At 36.1% G+C, this 15,004-nt stretch overlaps 1 long non-coding RNA gene across 2 annotated transcripts in view; it reads right to left on the reverse strand.

Annotated features, from left to right (window-relative positions):
* Positions 1-226: 226 nt before the first annotated feature.
* The window catches only part of LOC135086260 (uncharacterized), a 30,761-nt gene continuing 15,983 nt past the window's right edge, over positions 227-15,004 (reverse strand). Inside the window, exons 3-7 of one of the 2 annotated variants that reach the window (XR_010260352.1) lie at positions 3,372-3,477; positions 2,921-3,097; positions 2,692-2,815; positions 2,272-2,457; positions 227-1,630 (exon numbers count right to left, since the gene is read on the reverse strand). This is a non-coding gene — a long non-coding RNA (uncharacterized LOC135086260). Of the gene's footprint in view, positions 1,631-2,271; positions 2,458-2,691; positions 2,816-2,920; positions 3,098-3,371; positions 5,002-15,004 lie in introns of those variants that run through there. The other variant, XR_010260351.1, reaches the window with a different exon arrangement.

Here is a 15,004-nt window from a genome sequence, read left to right on the forward strand (position 1 = left end):
ACCTATGAGATTCTCCTAACAAATTACAAATTATTTTATAATAATCAACTCTATTGTAAAATCTTATGCATTCATAATAATAAAAGTAATAGCTAGTGTACCTACTTGTTTATTATTTTTATTGTCGTTAAGAATGAATGTAGTCTATCATGATAATGTGCTGAAATTACAGAATGCTTTAGAAATAATACCGACAGGAGGCGCATCGTAGCGCTATCATCATTGATTACTATTTAACAATGCGCCACCTATCGATTTTATTTCCAAGCATTCTCTAGTTACCGTTGTTAATGGAGTGCTATGTTACATGAAAGTTTGAGTGCAGTTTAGTTTAGTCATATTATTAAAATTTAATCATCTTATGTTGTACCTAAATGAAAGCTGTTTAGGAAACAGATATCAAAGATATTAAGCCTGTGTGCGAGATAGTTAAGTCTGTGTGTTAGATATTTAAATCTGTGTGCGAGACAGTTAAGCCTGTGTGTGATTATAACTCAACCTACATTGTGTTTATTAATTAATTAATGAATAAAAAACAAAAAATTGCTTCAAATAGTATATTTATAACGATTAAACAATTAATCTACAACTTTTGAAAGCATACATTTGACTGTAATATTACTATGTCTCTGTAAAGGAGCAATCTACTTTCGTAATTGATCTATCATTTAGTACATTAAATAAAAAGACAAAAGCTTATAAGTGAAAAAAGTGCTACATGTAGCTTCAGTGCTGACAGTCGGATTTAAAAATCTAAGTTATCTAGAATGACTGGATCAAGCTACGATTTTAATATAAGCGAAAAATATTAAATTCCAATGATAGTGAAATTCGAGTAGTTTTACTTAGCTAAGACATGTTTAATTCCAAAATATTATGTAATCATAATAATCATCATTTCAAGTGCAATATTTATAATATGAATGCAAATTGACATTGGCTAAATGATTATGTTACATTTTCCTATACAAATGAAAATATAAAAAATAATCTGGATCAGAGATGGAATTGTGTAAAGCAATCGTAATCATTTGACAGTTCATAACGTACGATAAAATCAGTTAAAGCGTTTGACAGAATTATCGTACGTTATGTTACGTACGTAACTGTCAAATGATAACGATTGCTTTACACAATTCCACCTCAGTTTAAAAAAAAAACTTATGGGCTGATATCTCAATCGTCGTAGAACTTTTAACAGAAGAATAGTATGAGATATGTCAAAATGTTTATTCTTCAGCAGATAGGTATTCAACGATTAAAAAATCAGTCCCAAGTCACCTACATATCCGAGTAGCTGGCATTTTATGTTCACTAAATTAATATTAGAAAATGAAAAATAAAGAAAAAAAATCAAAAGAGCCATGATGAGGTTCAGCATAGGCTGCTACAAGTCTTGGGTTATGGTATTATTACTGATCAGTAAACAATATTAATTTGAATAAAAGTGCATAACTACTATGTTTTAATCTGTAAATATCTCTAATTATTATTTTCTTGCTTCCTCTGTAGAACGTCAAGCATCTTCAAATCAGTGTTCATCGATAGTTGACTGCTGTCCTCAATCCAATACCGGAACTGCAACTGAGATTTCAAGTCCAATGTCGATAATTCCATGATACTGATGAACCTGGAAATAAAAAGACAGTTGTAATTATTTCGTTTTAATGATTTCATTCTCTTATATTTTATTCGCAAAAAAGGACTATAGGTAATTAAGAAATGACAACATAGAGGTGAGTGGATGCGTGGTAGTAATATCACATAATACCTAATTATTAGTTAAAGTGACATCTAAATAAAATGCGGCAGGCATTTATTGTGTGACATTTGCGTTTAAAATAAGATTTCAAATTATGCATAGAATTAATTTTATAAGAGTAATATTGAACATGTCTCGGAAATGGATTTGCAATAATATACAATAGGGATGATGACTGGGTAATGAAATCAAAATTATATTTAGTCCGTCAGACAGATAATTAGAAAATATTAGACTTATATTTTTTTTTCTATAATCGAATAATTATAGTATTAAATTGAGTTGAAATGTCGCGTGTCATCATTTTTGAGTAAAAATTCTACTCAAGCGTGACCATTTCAACTCGATGTAGCTCTGTTATTATTTAATTATAAAAGAACATAAAAATTATGAGTCTAATATTTACTAATTATCTGTCTGACGGACAAATAATTGAAATTTTGTCATCTAGCCTATTACTTATCTCATATTTCTTGGTCGTTTAGCGTAATAATGTTAGGTACACTTACTTGTCGTGTCGTGAACTACTATTTGCGTCTTGCGTTTATGTTTTGCTTTCTTTTCTTTCTTTATTCTTAGCCTTCTTGCTTCGTAGAGTAATATTTTACGCATTGAGACAGTAATTTCTTCTTGGCGATATCACTCCTCCTTCCTTGTGAGATGTGATCAATTCTATTTTATTCATGGCGTTTTACCTGTTGGTTAAATTTTGTTAAAAGTATTTTTTATAAAAAAAATGCCTTTAAACAAAGGTAGTAGGCGCGCGTGAACACCTGCCAGTAGAGAGGTTATATGACCTAACGACAGTTGGTGAAAAGAAAAAAGAACACTGGCTGAGTACTCCAAAGATATGCCCAAGCTTAATGTTTATGGTATCTTAACACTTACTATTGATTATTGCGATTGAGTTGTAAAATTGTTTTACTTACATAATCAGAAAAAGGTCGTGTGGTGCATTGTCAGACTCCGGTTCAGTTCAGTATGAAGTAGCGAAACGTAGGTAGCTAAGTATTATATTACATTTTAATTTTTATTATTTCTTCTAGTCTATACCTGAAATAGATGGCATATTAATATTATTAATAATGAAATGTAATAAGACAATTATAATTGTATAATTTATATAAATATAAATCTGAAGATTGAAGTTGCGTTTACCTTAATTAGTAGTTAGTTCTTTTTATGTTTATGAATTCTTCAAATTTGCATTATTTTGTCAGGGCTGCGTTATTAATGCTTCATCTTGAGGAACTTGACTTGCGAGTAGATGTGGTGAGCACCATCGTAGCAATTTTAACTTTTGCATCACTCAAGTTTCTCTTTTGGCTTCTATACCTGAAATAATTAATGTAAAATATGTAGTACAGATTAAAATACTAATACATATTAGAAATGCGAAAATTTGGATGTCTGTTACTTTTTCACGCAAAAACTACTGAACGGATTTTGACGAAACTTTACAGTATTATTGTTTATAACCCAGAATAACACTTAGGCTATAATTTATGACGATCTGTGACAAACAAAATTTCACGCCGGTGAAGCCGTGGGCAAAAGCTAGTCTTTTTATAAATTAAATAATAATTTTATTAATATTTTTAATACTTACTCTTAGTATCTTTTGAGTGAACGAGTGACAGTCATCTTGATGTCTAATTGAGTATCTTATCCAGATAAGATATAAACAGTGATATTACTAATAAATCGTTTGTCATCTGTAATATAAAACATATTAAAATTAGATTTATATTTGGCTATGCATTGTTAGAGTTTACATCGATGTATAATTAGAGACACATCAAAGCATTGCACGGCTCATCTGTGTTTTGTGTGAATGAGATGTTTCCACATTTATAAACAAGTTAGCTGCCACACACTGCCAGCCTGGTTAGTCCATCTGCAAGCTCTATAACATGACATACAATGTTAGTAAAAGACAGCCATAAATATTAGTTAAAGCCAGAGCCTCGTCAGTAAGACAGCAGGGAGCACCGCAGCGGAGCGTCTCACTCTCGCGGTGAGCCACGCCGCTGCCGCCAACAGCCGGCTGTTGGCGCGAGCAGGTGAGGTTGGCACATGGGATAGTACCATAACATTAATTTGATCTTATAATTAATTAAAGGCAAGCCAATGGTTAGTAAGATTAGTTTTGTTATGCACTCTCCCTTCTACTCCCCATCTACCTACATGAAATGTATAACATTAAAAACTGATTTTAATCATTCGCGTCCCACCCATTATAACTAAACGTCAAGCAGTGAGTACATAATGTAACTCATTCATAAATATCGCGTCAAGACATACCTAGACACATAGAAAGACACGGGTCTTTCTATTTTAAATAAAAACCATTTCATGTAGTTAGATCGCCCTACTGGGCGAATTCGATCTTCTAGCTACAATTAGTTAGCAAATAAATAATATGAATATGAATGAATTCTAAGCCAAAGCAGCGCAAGCATTTTAAAGCAGCAAGCAATTGCAAAGCAGCTACTGAAATGAATCCAAAATTTGATAGATTTGCCCGGGTAAGCCGATATTGTATATGATGAGTGTTTACGTGTGCAGTAATGTAAGAGAAGATGGGAAAGCAAAGTGAAATGGAATATGAAAAATATCACCCCATTACTGTAAGAGTGGTATATCGGAATATAACGTAATCACTTTGGAATCACCATGACATTAGCGCCTGATTCGGAACAGGAGCCTCCTCAGCCAACCAAACGAAGGAAGAGAGAATGATACCGCTGACTGAACGAACTGATTGACAGGGGAAGACTGTTAGGACGACACCCCCAGCCTGCAGGGGACGTCACTGATCCACGTGGGTGACACAGGCAGACGCCTCAGAGAGGGTGACGCCAACGAAGCGAAGAGTGTGAAGGCGACAGCCAACACAGCACGAGCATAAAGTTGAAGAGGTCGAGCGGAGGGAAGATGCAGGGTTAACGAATCAGGGCAGAGAAAATAACCGGTCGATAATGTCCCGGGTGTCAATCAAACACCTCAGCGTCGACGGAATATCAGGGTGTCCAGGTACAAGTACGAGTATGTCAATATAACAAACAACACGTGGTTCAGAAAGCAATGAGCAATGGATGTGTTCAAATGTAGTTAGTTAATGCCGTCATAAGCGAAACTGAACGAAATTGTTCTCACCAGCATAATAAGGATCGTCGTATAATTGTCATTTTGTAAAATTAATAATGTAACTGTCGCCTTTTTTCGCATTTCTTAAATAAACATTGCAAATACATCATAGGTCTCACTAAAAAACAGGTACTTTTAAAGGTATATAAAGTGTTATAAACGGTTACAAAAACAAAGTCAAAATTTATTTACTTGTAATTTTAAATAGTACTTAAATATTAATTAACAAGAATAAACATTCTAAAAAATAGCAAGTTACACTTAAAACATAACGTTACTTATTTATTTCAAGAATACTCAAATTTTAACAACTTTTAGTTATTGTTAATTTTATGAAATTGATCAAGTAGCAATTCCTGGCAAAGAAAGAAAATGTCACGTCCATTATGAAAACCCTCTCAACAATAAAATTACCTCATGCATGATAGCAACAACAAACTTGTAAATAAAAGGAGTAACTTTAATATTAAGAAAGTGAAAGAATAATGGTAATAAAATAACAATACCATAAGAAAATTCTAAACTGAAAATATAGTAAACATTCGGTACAAAAGAAGTGAAAACCCAAATAAAAACAAACGGTGTAGTCGATATCCAATGCTCACTTGTCTTCAGCAAGACAAGCGATAGGATGTTTTAACACCTACGACCTACAGTGCTCGAGATCCGTCGCACATCTATCTCATCAACGAGAGAAGAAGGAGGAAAATATTGAACAGAGTAGTTGAAACTGATAAATTATTAATTTTAACTTCAAAGACATGAGGTAATTAGGATAATATTTAGCGAGGGAACAGACAGCAGTTCTCAAAATGAGACCCATTTTTATCACAATTTCATTGTTAGGTTAAAATGGACGAACATAAAATATGTACCTACGTAGGACATTAAAAACAGTGCACCCAAAACAAAATTCTTATTGTTTAAATAAATGAAATTATTAAAAAGTACTATTCTGTAATATGTGAATAAGCTAACAAACATAACAAACTGAATTACAATAAAAACATTATAGGTAGGTGGTAGTCAATATTCATTATTAATTTATAGTTAATACTAGCGGCCGCCCGCGACTTCGTGCGCGTGGATCTCGTTTTACCCCCCCTTCATCTATCTTACGCGGTTCAGATTTTTTCATACAAATGTTTTTTCCCGCTAACTCCCGTTCCCGTGAGATTTTTGCAATATCCTGTTGTAACTAAGCTTTAAGTTTACTAAGGTACCTGCATGCCAAATTTCAAGAGTCTATCTTACGCGGTTTAGATTTTTTCATACAAATGTTTTTTCCCGCTAACTCCCGTTCCCGTGGGAATTTTGCAATATCCTGTTGCAACTAAGCTTTAAGTTTACTAAGGTACCTGCATGCCAAATTTCAAGCGTCTAACTTAAGCGGTTTAGATTTTTCGTACAAAAGGATTTTCCCGCTAATTCCCGTTCCCGTGGGAATTCCTAAGTATCCTATAACCTGCCCAGGAGTATGAAGAATAATTGTACCAAGTTTCGTTAAAATCCGTCAAGTGGTTTTTGTTTCTATAAGGAACATACAGACAGACAGACAGACAGACAGACAGACAGACAGACAGACAGACAGACAGACAAAAATTTTACTGATTGCATTTTTGGCATCAGTATCGATCACTAATCACCCCCTGATAGTTATTTTGAAAATATATTTCATGTACAGAATTGACCTCTCTACAGATTTATTATAAGTATAGATGTACACATTAAGAGAAAAAAGTTTTTGGTTTTATATTAAGTTATTGCAAATTTTAATATTATTAACAAAGACAGGTACTAATTAATAAAAAATATTATTAGTTGTGTAGCAACATTTATGACTTAAATGTGATTAAAAATATGAATTCCTTTTAACTATTCGTATAGTGTCGATTCGAATTAAAAAAGTATGTCCTAAATGTATAACAAGAAAAGCAACGTTATGTTTTAAATGTTTTTAGTTATAAAAAAAAAACAATTTCTTGTAAAATTGTTAAAAAATCTTAATATCATTTGGTTTTGGACTATTATGTATTCGTTAAATATTGATTAAAACCCAGTATTCATAAAAAAACTGAATACTCCATGCAACAAAATACGTTAAGAAGTGTTTAGGATTTTAATTATTAACAGTTTAATGTCAGAGTTAGTTCTAGCTTTAACTACAACACGGATATTTAACCGGATATGTCCTGCGAAAATTGATTTTCTCGCCAAAAATCTTGTTAAATCTTCTGCAGCCATAACGTGCAGTAACTAATAATATGACGTGATTGGATTACTAATGTTTGGCCAAAAACGTTTCCCAAATTATCACATCGCAAACAACTTATTTCATTCTTTTTATCGAAATATTCATTAACAAGAGGTGATTCTGGCGCTCGGCGGCCGCTACCGCGGCACGCTGCGCTCGCCTTCGCGCGTTAATGGTCACTGTTCTAACCTAACCTAACCCACTATTTTCTGCAATACCTACTTTTTGCAAACATACAATTTTATTATTAAAATTATTGTTTAAGAAAACTATGATCATGTGCCTTATGCTTTGATTTGTGGGTAAGTATATGAAGTGTTAATTTGATCAATCAAATTATTTGGATATTTGGCAAAAAACATTTGCTATACAAAAATTTGCCATAAAAAAACTTGAACAAGTAAAATTTTGCCAAATGATAATATGACCAAATGAATTATCGCATCCCACCGCTCCTGCCAAAAGGCCACGGCATCCTCTCTAATGGTGCGCTTCAATTCCCGGCGCTCCCTGGGGGCCAGTTGGATTCCCTCCTCCGCAAGTCGTCCTGCACGAGAGACTTACAGGTATCGCTGCCGTGCTGCACGACCTGTAAGCCTTCGTGAGTAAAATGAGCGCCGGTCGCTGAGTATTCCCTCCAACCACCTTTGTCATCACAAAAATCGACGAGCATCGGTACCATACGGCCGCAGCGTATGTCATCGTGGCCACATAAATGCCTGCGTACAGCACACTTAGGGCGGGGTATCTCACGCCCCATGACGTCTTGCCAAAACCATTGGCAGCTTGTAAATCAATCAATTTCGCATGCGGCACATAGGACCTAGCCTCGTCGAGGGTCACACCAAGCGATTGCCACATCGTCTGCGTACGCTATTACGTGTACCCACTCAGGACACGGCAGCATCAGGAGGTCGTTGAGCAGGAGGTTCCAAAGTGTCGGGCCCAACATTGATCCCTAAGGACATCCCATGGTACTGCGCTTCCACGACGTTTGAGCCCCTACATAGAGGCCCACACGCCGGTCTGTAAAGTAACTAACCAATGACCTGAAGATATTAGGTGGAGCTCCGGTCTGTTTGGCCTTCAACAAAATCATCGGCCACCACGCGTTGTCAAAAGCACTGGAGATGTCCAGGAAGATCAGCTGCACGTATGACGCAGTACTGTTCTCGGTGATCGAGTTAATGAACTTGAGCGCCGTGACCGTAGACCGGCCACGGGTGAAACCGTGCTGAGCGTCAGATATATGTCGGTGCAAGCAGGGAGCGCAGGAGATGATGACGCGCTCCAGGATCTTACCCAGGATTGGCAAAAGAGTAATAGGCCTATAGGCCTTCGGGTCAGAGAGAGGCTTACCGTTTCCCTTCGGGAGGACCAATAGTCTACCTACCTTCCAGATGTCTGTAAAAGAACCTTCAGCAAAGGTGGTGCGATAATAACTTTTAAAAAAAATAAAACCGACTTCAAATGCGTGAACACAAAAAAAAACTAAAAATTAAAAATATTGCGTATAAAAAAGTTCATCCCCAATTTTCCACCCTTGGGGGTGAAATATTTTCTTCAAATTCGCATGAAACCACCCTTTTGATAATACCTATTCAACAAAAAAATAATCGTTCAAATTGATTTATAATCGGCGGAGATATTGCGTATAAAAAAGTTCATCCCCAATTTTCCACCCTTAGGGGTTGTTTTTTCTATTATTAAATTTAAATGGGACCACCCTTGAGGTATTACCTATACGCCGAAAAAAGATTTGTTCAAATCGGTTCATAATTGGCGGAGTTATCGCGTAACAAACATAGAAAAAAAACATACGGGTCGAATTGAGAACCTCCTCCTTTTTTGAAGTCGGTTGAAAAGTAACAGTTGCTAAAAGTTTATTTGGGAAATGAAACATTGGCGATAAGTTGTTTGCGAAGCGAAATTTGGCGAAAAGTAATTTGGCCAAACGGAAGGATACCGACGCGATTACTATTAAATCGTAACAAATAAGTTTATGAAATGTTTATTTCTAAATGTAATAATATCAATATAACTTTAAAAAAAAAAACCGACTTCAAATGCGTGAACACAAATAATACCTATTCAACAAAAAAATAATAGTTCAAATTGGTTCATAATCGGCGGAGATATTGCGTATAAAAAAGTTCATCCCCAATTTTCCACCCTTGGAGGTGAAATATTTTCTTTAAATTTGCATGAAACCACCCTTTTGATAATACCTATTCAACAAAAAAATTATCGTTCAAATTGGTTTAAAATCGGCGGAGATATTGCGTATAAAAAAGTTCATCCCCAATTTTCCACCCTTGGGGGTTATTTTTTTATTATTAAATTTAAATGGGACCACCCTTGAGGTATTACCTATACGCCGAAAAAAGATTTGTTCAAATCGGTTCATAATTGGCGAAGTTATCGCGAAACAAACATAGAAAAAAAAACATACGAGTCGAATTGAGAACCTCCTCCTTTTTTTGAAGTCGGTTGAAAAAAAAGGTGGCATAGGGGCCCGAGCGCCAGCCTCGCCGCACCTTAACCTATTTATTACACTGCATTAACTTAAATTATACTGGTAAATTACTAATATTAGTTAACCATGCCACCACCCCAGAGACATTTTAGTGAGAATGACAAATCCAAGATATCTTTTTTCATATTCTAATGATAGTAATAATTCAGACTGAAAAAACTTAAACACAATAAGATTGAAGAGGATCCCTTTCAATCGTGTAATGTGTTATTACCAATAATGTGACTGTTTTGACACTAAAGTAACCAAAAATATTTTTGACTATCTATGGGAACTGTGGCAAAGTAATGCTATAACATCACCCCATTCAAAATTAAAAGCGTAAAAATATGGACAACTTGGTTTGACCAGTCCCCGAAGGCAGCGCCTGTTCACAGACATGACGGATGAGCCAGCCATCGCTTCACTCGATCATATTTTAGAGAATGTAACGACCCGCCTCACCACGCCACCACCCCAGAGCCATTTTAGTGAGAATGACAAATCCAAGATATCTTTTTTCATATTCTAATGATAGTAATAATTCAGACTGAAAAAACTTAAACAATAAGATTGAAGAGGATCCCTTCCAATCGTGTAATGTTTTATTACCAATAATGTGACCGTTTTGACACTAAAGTAACCAAAAATATTTTTGACCATCTATGGGAACTGTGGCAAAGTAATGCTATAACATCACCCCATCCAAAATTAAAAGCGTAAAAATCTGGACAACTTGGTTTGACCAGTCCCCGAAGGCAGCGCCTGTTCACAGACATGACGGATGAGCCAGCCATCGCTTCACTCGATCATATTTTAGAGAATGTAACGACCCGCCTCACCACGCCACCACCCCAGAGACATTTTAGTGAGAATGACAAATCCAAGACATCTTTTTTCATATTCTAATGATAGTAATAATTCAGACTGAAAAAACTTAAACACAATAAGATTGAAGAGGATCCCTTTCAATCGTGTAATGTGTAATTACCAATAATGTGACTGTTTTGACACTAAAGTAACCAAAAATATTTTTGACCATCTATGGGAACTGTGGCAAAGTAATGCTATAACATCACCCCATCCAAAATTAAAAGCGTAAAAATCTGGACAACTTGGTTTGACCAGTCCCCGAAGGCAGCGCCTGTTCACAGACATGACGGATGAGCCAGCCATCGCTTCACTCGATCATATTTTAGAGAATGTAACGACCCGCCTCACCACGCCACCACCCCAGAGCCATTTTAGTGAGAATGACAAATCCAAGATATCTTTTTTCATATTCTAATGATAGTAATAATTCAGACTGAAAAAATTTAAACACAATAAGATTGAAGAGGATCCCTTCCAATCGTGTAATGTGTTATTACCAATAATGTGACTGTTTTGACACTAAAGTAACCAAAAATATTTTTGACTATCTATGCTATGGGAACTGTGGCAAAGTAATACTATAACATCACCCCATTCAAAATTAAAAGCGTAAAAATCTGGACAACTTGGTTTGACCAGTCCCCGAAGGCAGCGCCTGTTCACAGACATGACGGATGAGCCAGCCATCGCGTCACTCGATCATATTTTAGAGAATGTAACGACCCGCCTCACCACGCCACCACCCCAGAGCCATTTTAGTGAGAATGACAAATCCAAGATATCTTTTTTCATATTCTAATGATAGTAATAATTCAGACTGAAAAAACTCAAACACAATAAGATTGAAGAGGATCCCTTCCAATCGTGTAATGTGTTATTACCAATAATGTGACTGTTTTGACACTAAAGTAACCAAAAATATTTTTGACTATCTATGGGAACTATGGCAAAGTAATGCTATAACATCACCCCATCCAAAATTAAAAGCGTAAAAATCTGGACAACTTGGTTTGACCAGTCCCCGAAGGCAGCGCCTGTTCACAGACATGACGGATGAGCCAGCCATCGCTTCACTCGATCATATTTTAGAGAATGTAACGACCCGCCTCACCACGCCACCACCCCAGAGCCATTTTAGTGAGAATGACAAATCCAAGATATCTTTTTTCATATTCTAATGATAGTAATAATTCAGACTGAAAAAACTCAAACACAATAAGATTGAAGAGGATCCCTTCCAATCGTGTAATGTGTTATTACCAATAATGTGACTGTTTTGACACTAAAGTAACCAAAAATATTTTTGACCATCTATGGGAACTGTGGCAAAGTAATGCTATAACATCACCCCATCCAAAATTAAAAGCGTAAAAATCTGGACAACTTGGTTTGACCAGTCCCCGAAGGCAGCGCCTGTTCACAGACATGACGGATGAGCCAGCCATCGCTTCACTCGATCATATTTTAGAGAATGTAACGACCCGCCTCACCACGCCACCACCCCAGAGCCATTTTAGTGAGAATGACAAATCCAAGATATCTTTTTTCATATTCTAATGATAGTAATAATTCAGACTGAAAAAACTCAAACACAATAAGATTGAAGAGGATCCCTTTCAATCGTGTAATGTGTAATTACCAATAATGTGACTGTTTTGACACTAAAGTAACCAAAAATATTTTTGACTATCTATGGGAACTATGGCAAAGTAATGCTATAACATCACCCCATCCAAAATTAAAAGCGTAAAAATCTGGACAACTTGGTTTGACCAGTCCCCGAAGGCAGCGCCTGTTCACAGACATGACGGATGAGCCAGCCATCGCTTCACTCGATCATATTTTAGAGAATGTAACGACCCGCCTCACCACGCCACCACCCCAGAGACATTTTAGTGAGAATGACAAATCCAAGATATCTTTTTTCATATTCTAATGATAGTAATAATTCAGACTGAACTTAAACACAATAAGATTGAAGAGGATCCCTTCCAATCGTGTAATGTTTTATTACCAATAATGTGACTTTTTTGACACTAAAGTAACCAAAAATATTTTTGACTATCTATGGGAACTGTGGCAAAGTAATATTATAACATCACTCTATTAAAAATTAAAAGCATAGGAATCTGGACACCTTGGATTGACCAGTCCCCGAAGGCAGCGCCTGTTCACAGACATGACGGATGAGCCAGCCATCGCTTCACTCGATCATATTTTAGAGAATGTAACGACCCGCCTCACCACGCCACCACCCCAGAGACATTTTAGTGAGAATGACAAATCCAAGATATCTTTTTTCATACTCTAATGATAGTAATAATTCAGACTGAAAAAACTTAAACACAATAAGATTGAAGAGGATCCCTTTCAATCGTGTAATGTGTTATTACCAATAATGTGACTGTTTTGACACTAAAGTAACCAAAAATATTTTTGACTATCTATGGGAACTGTGGCAAAGTAATGCTATAACATCACCCCATCCAAAATTAAAAGCGTAAAAATCTGGACAACTTGGTTTGACCAGTCCCCGAAGGCAGCGCCTGTTCACAGACATGACGGATGAGCCAGCCATCGCTTCACTCGATCATATTTTAGAGAATGTAACGACCCGCCTCACCACGCCACCACCCCAGAGACATTTTAGTGAGAATGACAAATCCAAGATATCTTTTTTCATATTCTAATGATAGTAATAATTCAGACTGAAAAAATTTAAACACAATAAGATTGAAGAGGATCCCTTTCAATCGTGTAATGTGTTATTACCAATAATGTGACTGTTTTGACACTAAAGTAACCAAAAATATTTTTGACTATCTATGCTATGGGAACTGTGGCAAAGTAATACTATAACATCACCCCATTCAAAATTAAAAGCGTAAAAATCTGGACAACTTGGTTTGACCAGTCCCCGAAGGCAGCGCCTGTTCACAGACATGACGGATGAGCCAGCCATCGCTTCACTCGATCATATTTTAGAGAATGTAACGACCCGCCTCACCACGCCACTACCCCAGAGACATTTTAGTGAGAATGACAAATCCAAGATATCTTTTTTCATATTCTAATGATAGTAATAATTCAGACTGAAAAAACTCAAACACAATAAGATTGAAGAGGATCCCTTTCAATCGTGTAATGTGTTATTACCAATAATGTGACTGTTTTGACACTAAAGTAACCAAAAATATTTTTGACTATCTATGGGAACTGTGGCAAAGTAATGCTATAACATCACCCCATCCAAAATTAAAAGCGTAAAAATCTGGACAACTTGGTTTGACCAGTCCCCGAAGGCAGCGCCTGTTCACAGACATGACGGATGAGCCAGCCATCGCTTCACTCGATCATATTTTAGAGAATGTAACGACCCGCCTCACCACGCCACCACCCCAGAGACATTTTAGTGAGAATGACAAATCCAAGATATCTTTTTTCATATTCTAATGATAGTAATAATTCAGACTGAAAAAATTTAAACACAATAAGATTGAAGAGGATCCCTTTCAATCGTGTAATGTGTTATTACCAATAATGTGACTGTTTTGACACTAAAGTAACCAAAAATATTTTTGACTATCTATGCTATGGGAACTGTGGCAAAGTAATACTATAACATCACCCCATTCAAAATTAAAAGCGTAAAAATCTGGACAACTTGGTTTGACCAGTCCCCGAAGGCAGCGCCTGTTCACAGACATGACGGATGAGCCAGCCATCGCTTCACTCGATCATATTTTAGAGAATGTAACGACCCGCCTCACCACGCCACCACCCCAGAGACATTTTAGTGAGAATGACAAATCCAAGATATCTTTTTTCATATTCTAATGATAGTAATAATTCAGACTGAAAAAATTTAAACACAATAAGATTGAAGAGGATCCCTTTCAATCGTGTAATGTGTTATTACCAATAATGTGACTGTTTTGACACTAAAGTAACCAAAAATATTTTTGACTATCTATGCTATGGGAACTGTGGCAAAGTAATACTATAACATCACCCCATTCAAAATTAAAAGCGTAAAAATCTGGACAACTTGGTTTGACCAGTCCCCGAAGGCAGCGCCTGTTCACAGACATGACGGATGAGCCAGCCATCGCTTCACTCGATCATATTTTAGAGAATGTAACGACCCGCCTCACCACGCCACCACCCCAGAGCCATTTTAGTGAGAATGACAAATCCAAGATATCTTTTTTCATATTCTAATGATAGTAATAATTCAGACTGAAAAAACTTAAACACAATAAGATTGAAGAGGATCCCTTTCAATCGTGTAATGTGTAATTACCAATAATGTGACTGTTTTGACACTAAAGTAACCAAAAATATTTTTGACTATCTATGGGAACTATGGCAAAGTAATGCTATAACATCACCCCATCCAAAATTAAAAGCGTAAAAATCTGGACAACTTGGTTTGACCAGTCCCCGAAGG

Source organism: Ostrinia nubilalis, chromosome W (assembly GCF_963855985.1).
Source record: "Ostrinia nubilalis chromosome W, ilOstNubi1.1, whole genome shotgun sequence".
Taxonomy (NCBI): domain Eukaryota; kingdom Metazoa; phylum Arthropoda; class Insecta; order Lepidoptera; family Crambidae; genus Ostrinia; species Ostrinia nubilalis.